Genomic DNA, 13,630 nt, shown 5'->3' with positions numbered 1-13,630 from the left:
ATTTTAATCTTCAAAGAGGAAGTGCATATCTTGGGTAATTGGTTGCTGGGCAACAGCTGGGTTGATGCTGCTGTGTTGAAGCCCTGGCGTGTGGGAACACTAATCTGCGTCTTTCCAGGCCGCCTCAAACTGCTCCCTCCCTGGTGCTCACACTCACTGAGGTTGGGGGGTGGGGTAATAATATCGACTTCTTGGGAGATATCAAAAGTTATACAAAATTACTAACATTTCTAGAGTGGAATTAGGCAGATGAGACTCCCAGCAGCTGTGCCAAGCAGCCACTTGAGTGGCTTTTTTGTGTTTTCACTCAAAGATTAAAGCCCAGGCTCAAAATAGAACCACTCTAGTACTAGGAGGTCTAGATCTTTTACCCCACCTCTTCCCCTTGAAATTCCCTCTAAGATTGATGACAAAAATTTAATTATTTGTGGTATAAAGGATGATTGAGCAATTATGAGTAATTTGGTTACCATGAAGTAGGTCTAAATGTTTTGAAGTGCTTGCTGCTTATCAGCTGTCAGAATCGAGTACATCAAGACAATGAAGGTAAAATAAATTGAAATAAGATTTAAATGACTTGTATTAAGCCTTTTTTAAGGTTAAAAGAAGCAAAATGATCTACCAATGACGTTCAGATCATTTAGCTTGGCAAGAAAAGAAAAAACAAACACACCAAAAAAAACAAGTGATGTATTACTCTATATAAGATTGCTTACATTTAACTTTTTGCAGTGTAAATAAATCTGAGTTGCTTTTCTCTACTGTCTGGACCATGGGCTCAGATTCATTACCAACAAATATTTATCCATATTAAGCTCTAATACTAAACAGTCTGTGATAAACATAAAATATTCCAGGTTTAGGCATGAATCCAAATCTAAAAACTAACCGAGGAATACAAATATAAGAATGCAAATGTAATGCTATGCCTTTTTGTCTCAATTCACTGCAATTGGCTTGTCCTTGTTTCTTTTAAATTCTTTTGAAAACGTGTATTTAAAATTACACTGCAAGGTGCCTGTTGATGAAGAATTGATGGATTAACATTTGTAGACCTAAGAATGGCCACAAGGGGATTATGTCTCCAGTCCAATATCTATAAGGTGTGGTGCCTGTAGGATGTCCAGTAGTAATTCAAGTCAATAGCCAATTTGGAGGAATCATTGACCGGGTTGTCTCTTGAAACATTCAAGACCAGAATATTTCTGATTTATATCTCTATATAAATTATTCATATCCCTGTATAAATATAATTAGAATGAAATGAATCCTCTTAAAACAAAGTAATTTTTTTTAGTGGGAATAACTGTTTGATGTTTACCCCTTAGAGATGGTGATTCAGGACAGAAAATAAGCAGATGGGCCAAAACAGATTCCAAGTAAAACCGCAGCGGGTGGAAGAGTTTGACTCCGGTCTCCCACAGAACATAAAATGACGCTAGATATCTATTTGATTCTTTGACACACGTCTAGCCTGTGCTGAGCCTGTTTACCATACTTCTGATCACACTGTTCCCTTAGCCCACCACATGGAGAGAAGCCATCCTTTCTCCTCTCAACAAGGACCATTTAATTGATCACTTTCCAATACACAAGACTGGGAAGGCTGATACGGCATGTCTTTCTCTCTGGTCTTGTGTGGAGTATTTATGTTGGCCAGCATGAATCAATCTCCAGCTGGATATGCAGAAGAGATACACTGTGATTCCTTTTCCATTTGTGGCTTGCTTGTGAATTGTAGATGCACACTCACTTATAGCCCTGACATCCCATCAGACTGGATGAAAGACTAATTGGATCTCACACAATCACAGCGTAAACTCACAGGTCATGTGGACAGATGCAGGGATGTAGGTTCTACAACACACCCTAGTGACCACTGATATGGAAAGTCTACAGTGGGGTCTGAAATTACTGACAGCCTTGATAAAGATAGGCAAAAATGACTGTTTAAAAGAAATCATTCATATACTGAGCTATACACTCAAAAATATTTGGGATTATATAATTGTATACTAATACAATTGCGCAGAGAAAGAGATCTTGTTTAACCTTTAACCTCTAACCTCTAAATTGTTGTTAATCTAACTGCACTGTCCAATTTACAGTAGCTATTACAGTGAAAGAATACCATGCTATTGTTTGAGGAGAGTGCACAATCATGAACTTGAAAATGTATGAATAAACCATTTAGGCATATTTTGGGCAGTCTTGATACAACATTTTGAATAGATGTGCAATAGATCATTGGATTAGTCTAAAACGTTGCACATACACTGCTGCCATCTAGTGGTCAAAGTCTAAAATGCGCCTGAATAATTCATTATGGCCTTTCTTTTGCATTTCAAAGATGATGGTAGAATTTTTTATTTTTTTTAAACATGTTTTTTTATTTTATCTTTTACCAGATCTAATGTGTTATATTCTACTACATTGATTTCACATTTACACAAACTTCAAAGTGTTTCCTTTCAAATGGTATCAAGAATATGCATATCCTTGCTTCAGGTCCTGAGCTATAGGCAGTTAGATTTGGGTATGTCATTTTAGGTGACTATTGAAAAAAAAGGGGCAGATCCTTAAGAGGTTTTAACAAGTAATATTTTTTTCTCTCAAAAAGGTAGTGGTCAAAATTATTGACACCCCTAAAGATTCTTATAAAATAAAGTAGTCAAAAGTTTAGTATTTCGTCCCACATCCCATATCCCCACGCAATGACTACATCAAGATTGTGACTCAAACTTGTTGGATGCATTTGCAGTTAATTTTGGTTGTATTTCTAATTATTTTGTGCTCAACAGAAATAAATGCTAAATAATATAGTGTGTTATTTAGGAGTCATTTTTATTGTAAATAAGAATAGAAATTGTTACTAAACACTTCTACATAAATGTGGATGCTACTATGATTAGGAATAATCCTGAATGAATCATGAATAATGATGAGTGAGAAGGTTACAAGGGTCAAAGATCATACCCCTAAGACATGAAGAGACACAAACACAGGCACAGACACATGCATACACACACACGATAACATACACACTATACACACACGTACTCATGGATTTTGTGTTGTGGATATGTGGTAGTAGAATAGTGGCCGGAGGGAACACACTTGTGTTGTGAAATCTGTTGTGAAGTACTGTAATGTTTAAAAAAAATTATAAACTGCTTTAATTTTGCTGGACCCCAGGAAGAGTAGCCGCTGCCTTGGCGCAACTTTTTTAATGACGCTAACTTTTTATTCATCAATCATGACAGTCAGCCTATGCTATGAAGTCATGGTCAGTATAGGCTGTTATGTCTCTGTACAAGAGACTACAGCATCATTTCAACATGTGTTTTTTGTTTATGATTACAGATGCTTGAAGGCATCTGGCTGATCGGAATCAAAGCTTGGTGATGCAGCAGTGTGCTGTCCAACATTTTGTTTACAATTTGAGTGTATTACTGGAAAACTGTACTCTTAATAACATGCCCAAAAATAGCCTGGTTTTGGCCTGAGTCAAACCCCAGGCCGAAACAAAAAGACACAGCTAGGAATGTATGTCCAAAACAAAAATGAATTGACACTACAGGGATCCATAAATGCACAGGTGTGCTTTTGAAGTGGAATGTTGATGGGAGGAGCTCATATAGAATATGGAAAATAATTTTAAAAAATTATGGTGGAAAAACTTGCATCTAGCAAACAAGCATATGATCTGACGTGGAAATCTGTATAGGCTACAATGCATTGCTTCATAAGCTATTGTAGGTTGGTTACTATGACACCAGAACTGCATTTGACAAACCCCTTGCCTTTATCTGTCTTGTAGATTCTAATTCCCTGGCTATCTATCTCTGTGTCTCTTTGGAGGTTTAGTTTTATCAGAGCTGTTTGTGCTGTGCATTTGACACATTCCATTTGCCACAGTAGTGGGTCGGCAGAGCAGCGTGGGGTACACAACTCCCGCTCTCTCTCTCTCTCTCTCCCTCTCTCTCTCTCTCTCTCTCTCCCTCTCTTTATCTCTTGAGTTCGTCTGGTGTAACACATGAAATGGAGCTATGCACCGTAAAATGAGGAAGATGGCTCTTTTAATGGACTGTAATGACTGTTGTTGCTAGGATAGAAGCCTTTTAGTGTGATGTACGGAAAGAGGGGCCGTGATTTCAACATGTTTCATTTCACATTGGATCCCTCTTTTGATGTTGACCATTACTTTACAAGAATTTATGTCTTGTTCATGGCAGCAATTTAATCACTATCTCTCTCTCTCTACCCCCGCCACCTCATTACATAAGTGTTGGGATAACAGCTTATTTTAAGTATCCCCCTGTTGAAGTGAACCTGTAAATATTCCAATATTATGAATATGTCAAGAATGTGAAGTACTGTTTTCATTTAAAACAATGCCCTGGGATCCACCCTGAAACCCTATCTTGGCTGTGATGGTAACATCCTTGTTTAGTTGTTTTTTTCTCTGTTTATTTGAGGATTTTGTTCAGGGAACTTAAGAACTGAAACAATCAATGGCAATATGTTTTGCCATATCGAGTCTTAAAATCAACCCAAACACTTTATAGTGTTAGAAATAAAAGCTAAACGGTATTTCCAGCTCTCTAAAAAAATCACACGAGTGTAATTTCTCACCTCCACTGCTAGGATGGGGGCCTTTAAGTGTGATGTACAGACAGAGGGGCCATGATTTTAACAGGTTTCATGGCATCAATCTCTCTCTCTCTCGCACACACACACAATCTCTCTCTCTCTCTCTCTCTCTCTCTCTCTCTCTCTCTCTCTCTCTCTCTCTCTCTCTCTCTCTCTCTCTCTCTCTCTCTCTCACACACACACACACGCTCTCTCATATACGCACGCACTCTTTCTCGCGCTCTCTCTCTCTTCACTCTCCATTCTCGCTATCAATAACTTTTTGGGGTTTTTCACAGAAGTTAAAGAAATGTAATGTCCGATGATAAGCATCTGATTGCAAATATGAAGCATTCTGCCAAATAGAGACTACAGTGTGGCGATTGCAGACGCGTACCTTGAGTGCACTGTCCCAGTGGCGCCATCCACATAAGGTGAGCAAAGCAGAATTCGACATAGCGCCGTACTCAGAGGAGTGAGGATTACACCGTTTACTCAACGAATCAGTTGTACTACGGACAATATCGCGAATGTAAGTGTTTCACCTTGTATTTCATGTAAACTATAAATGCCAATTAAGACTTCAGAAGTGCGCGCGCCTGTTATCACCTGCTTGACAAAGGATGGGCATTTATTTTAGGCGCATGTTTTGTACCATAACTACATTTATCATTGCCTTTTTTTTATTAAGCTCTCTGTTTTGTATCTATCTATCTAATCTATTTAGAGTAGACCTATCGAAAGTAACGTACGTAATAGTGTGAATTCCTGATAAGATAACATTTACAATTGTTGATGGGTCTCGTGAAATGTGAAAATTGAACGGCTATATTGGCAGCATTTATAGTAACTTCATTTCACTAAAGGTTTTACTATCTCTACCGCGCCCACTTATTTGACAGTAGCAAAGCAGTTCATTGAATTGCTCTCCTGCTATAATAAATACTATTCCAACGAGTATTAACGGAGTCAATTCAATGCACATTGGGGGTCTTTTCTGTAAACATTCAGCACAATGGAACGTCTGTTCCTCCTTCAGAATTCTCCCCATTGGCTGCATTGATGGTTGTGGTATTTACAGCATAATCTCACCCTTTAAAGACTATCTGTTTTGTATTCAACTAATCCCCATTTCTGAACCAGTAGGAACGATCACCCTTTAACTGTTTGAGCTGCTGATCTTTAAGACTCACATATGACAATGTGGTTTGCTAAAAGCTCTGGAATTATTTACCCTGTCTTTTAGACAGTGTTTTCTTACCAAACCGCTGCAATTAACTGCGAACGCTCACTTCCCTTGCTTTTGTAAGCCATTTATTAAAACATTCTAGGCCTGTAGAAGTGTATAATCTCCAGTAGTTGTGCGTGTGTAAAATCAGTGGGTAAGCCAAGCCAGAAAAAAAGCCATATTACACCCTATGTGTTGTGATAATTGTGTTGTTTGCTCTAGAACCTGTTAGTTCATAAGCCTTGCAAGTTGCCACCTTGATATACAGGCCTAAGGCAGAGACAATAAAAAGACACAGTGGCAGAATAAATTCAACCACACCTTTGTTTCATTTCAAAACCGCAGCAACATCTGTCTGGTGGTGTCCACAAAGCATACAGTTACATGAAGCTGGCTGCAACCTGGTCTCAGAGCGTTTTGTATTATTCTGTATGTAAATCTGTGGTAATACATTTAGTATGCTTTGTTTCATTTCATATGGTATGTATTAATTTGTGGATGTCCATCACCCATTTCACATGATATGTTACGAATGATAATTCATAATATATGTAACAAATTTGCTATATGTACAATATGTTACAAATTTGCAAAAACAAACTACAGTCGTGGCCAAAGTTTTGAGAATGAGACAAATATACATTTTCACAAAGGCTGGTGCCTCAGTTTGTATGATGGCAATTTGCATATACTCCAGAATGTTATGAAGAGTGATCAGATGAATTGCAATTAATTGCAAAGTCCCTCTTTGCCATGCAAATGTACTGAATCCCCAAAAAACATTCCCACTGCATTTCAGCCCTGCCACAAAAGGACCAGCTGACATCATGTCAGTGATTCTCTCCTTAACACAGGTGCGAGTGTTGACGAGGACAAGGCTGGAGATCACTCTGTCATGCTGATTGAGATCGAATAACAGACTGGAAGCTTCAAAAGGAGGGTGATGCTTGGAATCATTGTTCTTCCTCTGTCAATCATGGTTACCTGCAAGGAAACACGTGCCATCATCATTGCTCTGCACAAAAAGGGCTTCACAGGCAAGGATATTGCTGCCAGTAAGATTCCACCTAAATCAACCATTTATCGGATCATCAAGAACTTCAAGGAGAGAGGTTCAATTGTTGTGAAGAAGGCTTCAGGGCACCCAAGAAAGTCCAGTAAGCGCCAGGACCGTCTCCTAAAGTTGATTCAGCTGCGGGATCGGGGCACCACCAGTACAGAGCTTGCTCAGGAATGGCAGCAGGCAGGTGTGAGTGCATCTGCACGCACAGTGAGGCGAATACTTTTGTAGGATGGCCTGGTGTAAAGAAGGGCAGCAAAGAAGCCACTTCTCTCCAGGAAAAACATCAGGGACAGACTGATATTCTGCAAAAGGTACAGGGATTGGACTGCTGAGGACTTGGGTAAAGTCATTTTCTCTGATGAATCCCCTTTCTGATTGTTTGGGGCATCCGGAAAAAAACTTGTCCGGAGAAGACAAGGTGAGCGCTACCATCAGTCCTGTGTCATGCCAACAGTAAAACACCCTGAGACCATTCATGTGTGGGGTTGCTTCTCAGCCAAGGTAGTGGGCTCACTCACAATTTTGCCTAAGAACACAGCCATGAATAAAGAATGGTACCAACACATCCTCCGAGAGCAACTTCTCCCAACCATCCAGGAACAGTTTGGTGATGAACAATGCCTTTTCCAGCATGATGGAGCACCTTGCCTTAAGGCAAAAGTGATAACTAATTGGGTCAAGGAACAAAACATTGATATTTTGGGTCCATGGCCAGGAAACTCCCCAGATCTTAATCTTATTGAGAACTTGTGGTCAATCCTCAAGAGGCGGGTGGACAAACAAAAACCCTCAAATTCTGACAAACTCCAAGCAAGAATGGGCTGCCATCAGTCAGGATGTGGCCCAGAAGTTAATTGACAGCGTGCCAGGGCGGATTGCAGAGGTCTTGAAAAAGAAGGGTCAACACTGCAAATATTGACTCTTTGCCTCAACTTCATGTGATTGTCAATAAAAGCCTTTGACACATATGACATTTTTGTAATTATACTTCAGTATTCCATATTCCATACATCTGACAAAAAATATCTAAAGACACTGAAGCAGCAAACTTTGTGAAAATAAATATTTGTGTCATTCTCAAAACTTTTGGCCACGACTGTATATGTTACAAATTTGCAAAACATATGATATGTTACAATTTCTATCTTGGTGCCTAGCGTTAGCTAGCTGGCTAACGTTAGCTATGCTAGGGGTTAGGGTTAAGTTTAGGAGTTAGGTTAACTGTTTAAGGTTAGGGTTAAGGGAAGGGTTAGCTATCATGCTAAGTAGTTGCAAAGTAGCTTAAAAGTAGTAAGTAATTGAAAAGTTGCTAATTAGCTAAAATGCTAAAGTTGTCCATGATGAGATTTGAACTCACAACAGAACTCACAACATTTGGTTTGCTAGATGTTCGCAATATATCCCCACCCATCCACCCCGACCAACCACCCTACATTTGTTTTTACCTTAAGTAACCATCTGTCTTATGTAACAATACCAAATGTAACATATCATACTAATTTGGGTATCTCGGATTTACATTTACTATGTTACGTCTAGTCTATGAGACCAGGCTGGACCTACAGCTCGGTCAATCAAGTTAATGTTTCCGACATTTTCGCAGTACTAAACAACTATTGATGTAGAACACAAGTGTTACCATAAGTCGCAAAGAAATAAGGAGCTGCCGCCACTATTCCAGCACCATTTCAACTTCAACATTTCAACATCATCAAATCACCTATGCTTAGTCTAATATAGGGACAACTAAAAGATTCCATAACAATTTAGTCCAATTAACGTAAGCTGAATATCATGTGACTGTCCATGGTATGGATTTCTGTGTGTGTGTGTGTGCGTAAGTAGAAAAAACATGTTGACTCACTCTATTTGTAGAGAAACGGAATGCCATCCTCCTCTCTTTCATGTTGCCAAAACAATCTATGACTATGTCACACAGTACATACGTTTTTAGTTTTTATTGTCCTAGGCTACCTGCCCAAAATGCTTGCTCGCTAGCTTAACTTCCAATCATGGGCAACGATGCGCCAGCTAGTTAACATTAGCCTACTACATCTAGCTACATATTGAACTTCCATTCTTTCAGGCCAGAGGTACAATGTATGAATTTATGGTTGGATCAGAATCGCCGTTATAATCATTGACTAGTACGGAGAATTAAGTAAAACCACAAGTCCAAATCCCTATCTCCATACATGGCTAAAGCTAGCTAGCTAGCTACCCGGAAGACAACAACACAATGAGATGCTACAATTCAAGTAATTTTTTTGTCAGTAATATTTGGCTTTTGATGTGATGTTATTGGTGTGAAGCCAAATCCAAGCTGGCTACCCTTGACACTTTTTGGGGGTGTGCCAGGACCATTCACAGTTGAGCTCACTCAGTTTAGCTGAATGCTGATTGACTATTATTGTATAATTTTCTTATCAAGAGAGGCCAAATGCTCGCTGGCTTCCCTTGCATTCAATGATACGGGCGGCAACAATATCATATTCTTTTTGACCAGACAGCATCAAATAGATACACATAGAGAGACAAAGGGGCGCTGTTTTGCTCACTCGGATGCTTTCTCCAGTGGGATACATTCAGCATCTTGCGAATTGAAGGACAATTTTGAAACACAGAGAGACGAACAATAAATTATTTTATGTTTTTTCTTTTATCTTGGTCAATTTTGTGGGAAAGCCTGGCTTCCCTGGGCATCCATGAATACACGCCACTAATACTCTCCAAAATACTTCATATTGTTTAATCGAGTGCAGCCGTTCAAACCACAGGGATAGATCAGCGGTTTTGCTCATTTTAAAATTTGTTCCCTTACCTTGAAAGTGGTCTATGGACAACGAATGACTGCAATCCACACTGCAAACAATTAGCAACATGAGCATTGTGGGATTAATGTTGCAGTCACTCCTTGTCCATAGACTGGAAACAAATATCTAAATATGTAAAAATGCTATCCCTTTAAAGTACAGTACCCTTCTTATACACTCAATGTGTATTGGGTTGCATGCTGGCACCACCGTACCTACTGTAGTGTACTGGACCCATTGAACGGGAGCTATGGAGGGTTTTACTGTCTCATTGACTGCATTTTCATGGCATCATATTAAATCATGTCCACACACAATGGCTGGTGGATGATCTTTTCCAGGTCAACCACTCATGAGGGTTCAGTAGCTAGTCCTCCTGCCTCTGCATGCCAGCTTGCGTGCCTGTTTCTCTGGGGCTGGGTCCTCAATATCCAGGGTCACTGAAGGGGGAAGCCCTAACACGTTTAATCTAGCCGAGCTAGCGCCGCGTAATTGCTCACGGTCTCACACAGGGGAGGTGTGATAAGCATGGACACTTAAAGCTGCAATATGTAACTTTTGGGCGACCCAACCAATTTCACATAGAAATGTGTTTTATAGATCTGTCATTCTCGTTGAAAGCAAGACAAAGAAGTGGTAGATATTTTCTATGTGCGCTATTTCTAGGTTTCCCGTTCTTAAGTTTCATTTTTGCGTCTTTTACTTTAGGTTTTGTACACCAGATTTTGTAGTTATGGAAAATATATTTCACAGCGGGTTTAGATGGTACTGTCACGCCCTGACCATAGAGAGCCTTTTTACTCTCTATTTTGGTTGGGTCGGGTGTGACTAGGGTGGGTGATCTAGTGCATTTATTTCTATGTTGGCCTGGAATGGTTCCCAATCAGAGGCAGCTGTTTATCGTTGTCTCTGATTGGGGATCATATTTAGGCAGCCATTTCCCCACTGGTTTTTGTGGGATCTTGTTTGTGTGTAGTTGCCTGTGAGCACTCCATGGCTTCACGTTTCGTTTATTGTTTTTGTGAGTTTCCTTTATTAACCTCTCTTGGGTACGTGAGATGTTAGCGTCCCACCTCTTCAACAGCCAGTGAAACTGCTGGGTGCCAAATTCAAATACAGAAATACTCATTATAAAAATTCAGAAAACAAAACATATTTTACATAGGTTTAAAGATTAACTTCTTGTGAATCCAACCACGGTGTCAGATTCAAAAAATGCTTTACGGCGAAAGCATACCTTAATATTATTTGAGAACATAGCCCAGCAGACAAATCATTACAAACAGTAACCAGCCAAGTAGAAAAGTTACACAAGTTAGAAATGGAGATAAAATGAATCCCTTACCTTTGATGATCTTCATATGGTTGCACTCAGCAGACATTCATTTACTCAATAAATGTTCCTTTTGTTCGATAAAGTCTCTTTATATCCAAAAACCTCCATTTTGTTTGCGCGTTTTCTTCAGTAATCCACAGGCTCAAACGCAATCAAAACAGGAAGACAAAAAAATCCAAATTCTATCCGTAAAGTTCATAGAAACATGTCAAACTATGTTTATATTCAATCCTCAGGTTGTTTCTAGGCTAAATAATCTATAATATTTCAACCGGACAATAACGTCGTCAATATAAAAGATAAACAAGAACACACTCTCTCGGTCTCGCGAATGAAAAAGCTCTGTGACACTTTAGGGTCCACTCATTCAGACTGCTCTTACTTCCTAATTTTTCAGAATACAAGCCTGAAACAGTTTCTAAAGACTGTTGACATCTAGTGGAAGGCATAGAAACTGCAATTTGAGTCCTAAGTCAATGGATACTGTAATGGCATTGAATAGAAAACTACAAACCCCCCCCCCCCAAACTACTTCCTGAATGGATTTTTCTCCAAATCAGTTCTGTTATACTCACAGACACTATTTTAACAGTTTTGGAAACTTTAGAGTGTTTTCTATCCAAATCTACCAGTTATATGCATATCATATCTTCTGGGCCCGAGAAGCAGGCAGTTTAATTTGGGCATGCATTTCATCCAAAATTCCGAATGCTGCCCCCTACCCTAGAGAAGTTAAACATGTGGAACCCAAATCACGCTGCACGTTGGTCTGAGTATATTTCCAGTTCGTACGACTATCGTGACAGAAGATCCCACCACAACAGGACCCAGCAGCGTGACCGGGAAGAGAAGGTATCCTGGGCTTGGGAGGAGATAAAGGAGGAGAAGACATCCAGGACTTGGGAGGAAATTATGGCTGGAGACGAAAGCCTTCCGTGGAAGCAGACGCAGGGAGAGAAGAGAGGACAGCGACGACGCCGGGGTTCGCGGCCTCAGAGTAAGCCCAAAAGACAGCCCAAATCTTTGGGGGGGAACACACGGGGTGGTCAGTGGAGCCGAGGAACGAGCCAGAGACCGTCAGGGAGTCGAAGGAGAAACTCGACGAAAGATTCCGGAGAGAGGTGGTGGCGATGAGAGTGCTGCAGCGTGGAAGTGCTGAGGAGCGTGACACCAGTCCGGTGTCATCTGCACCGGTTTCACGCATCTGGCCTCCAGTGCGTCTCCCCAGTCCGGTACGTCCTGTGTTTCCTCCACGTACTCGCCCTGAAGTGTGTGTCACCGTTCCGGTACAATTTGTGCCGGCCCTACGCACCAGGTCTCCAGTGCGCCTCCACAGCCCAGTACGTCCTACGCCAGCTCCCCGCACTCGCCGTTCGAAGTGTGTCATCGTTCCGGTACAATTTGTGCCGGTTCTACGCACCAGGTATCCAGTGCGCCTCCATAGCCCAGTACGTCCTGTGCTAGCTCCCCGCACTCACCGTGCAGAGTCTGTCATCGTTCCGGCACCATCTGTGCCAGCTCTACGCACCAGGTCTCCAGTACGCCTCCACAGCCCAGTACGTCCTGTGCCTCCTCCTCGCACTCTCCCTGAAGTGCGAGGCCCCAGTCTGGTACGTCCTGTGCCTGCTCCTCCTACTCTCCCTGAAGTGCGCCTTCCCAGTCAGGTACGTCCTGTGCCTGCTCCCCGCACTCGCCCTGAAGTGAGTGTCACCAGTCCAGTGCCACCTGTGCCGGCCCCACGCATCAGGTCTCCAGTGCGCCTCCCCAGCCCAGAGCGTCAGGTGACGGTCCCCTGTCCAGAGCTTCAGGCGACGGTTCCCAGTCCAGAGCTTCCGGCAACGGGTCCCCAGTTTATTTTTTTTATTTCACCTTTATTTAACCAGGTAGGCTAGTTGAGAACAAGTTCTCATTTACAACTGCGACCTGGCCAAGATAAAGCATAGCAGTGTGAACAGACAACAACACAGAGTTACACGTGGAGTAAACAATAAACAAGTCAATAACACAGTAGGAAAAAAATAGTCTATATACATTGTGTGCAAAAGGCATGAGGAGGTAGGCAATGAATAGGCCATAGGAGCAAATCATTACATTTTAGCAGATTAACACTGGATGATAAATCATCAGATGATCAATGTGCAAGTAGAGATACTGGTGTTCAAAAGAGCAGAAAAGTAAATCAATTAAAACAGTAAGGGGATGAGGTAGGTAAATTGGGTGGGCTGTTTACAGATGGACTATGTACAGCTGCAGCGATCGGTTAGCTGCTCAGATAGCAGATGTTTAAAGTTGGTGAGGGAAATAAAAGTCTCCAACTTCAGCGATTTTTGCAATTTGTTCCAGTCACAGGCAGCAGAGAACTGGAAGGAAAGGCGGCCAAATGAGGTGTTGGCTTTTGGGATGATCAGTGAGATATACCTGCTGGAGCGCGTGCTACGGGTGGGTGTCGTTATCGTGACCAGTGAGCTGAGATAAGGCGGAGCTTTACCTAGCATGGACTTATAGATGACCTGGAGCCAGTGGCGACTAGAGCATACAGGTCGCAGTAGTGGGTGGTA

At 41.2% G+C, this 13,630-nt stretch overlaps 1 protein-coding gene across 5 annotated transcripts in view; it reads left to right on the top strand.

Moving 5' to 3' along the window:
• Positions 1-4,825: 4,825 nt before the first annotated feature.
• Positions 4,826-13,630, top strand: part of LOC139547760 (G-protein coupled receptor 4-like) — a 48,007-nt gene continuing 39,202 nt past the window's right edge. For 3 of the 5 annotated variants that reach the window (XR_011669597.1, XM_071356816.1, XM_071356817.1), the window contains exon 1: positions 4,832-5,164. The gene's annotated coding sequence lies outside the window, so the exon portion shown is untranslated. Of the gene's footprint in view, positions 5,165-13,630 lie in introns of all 5 variants that reach the window. The other 2 variants (XM_071356815.1, XM_071356818.1) reach the window with 2 other exon arrangements.

This window comes from Salvelinus alpinus, chromosome 21, assembly GCF_045679555.1.
Source record: "Salvelinus alpinus chromosome 21, SLU_Salpinus.1, whole genome shotgun sequence".
In the NCBI taxonomy this organism is placed as follows: domain Eukaryota; kingdom Metazoa; phylum Chordata; class Actinopteri; order Salmoniformes; family Salmonidae; genus Salvelinus; species Salvelinus alpinus.
This window is presented reverse-complemented; position numbering and strand designations above follow the sequence as displayed.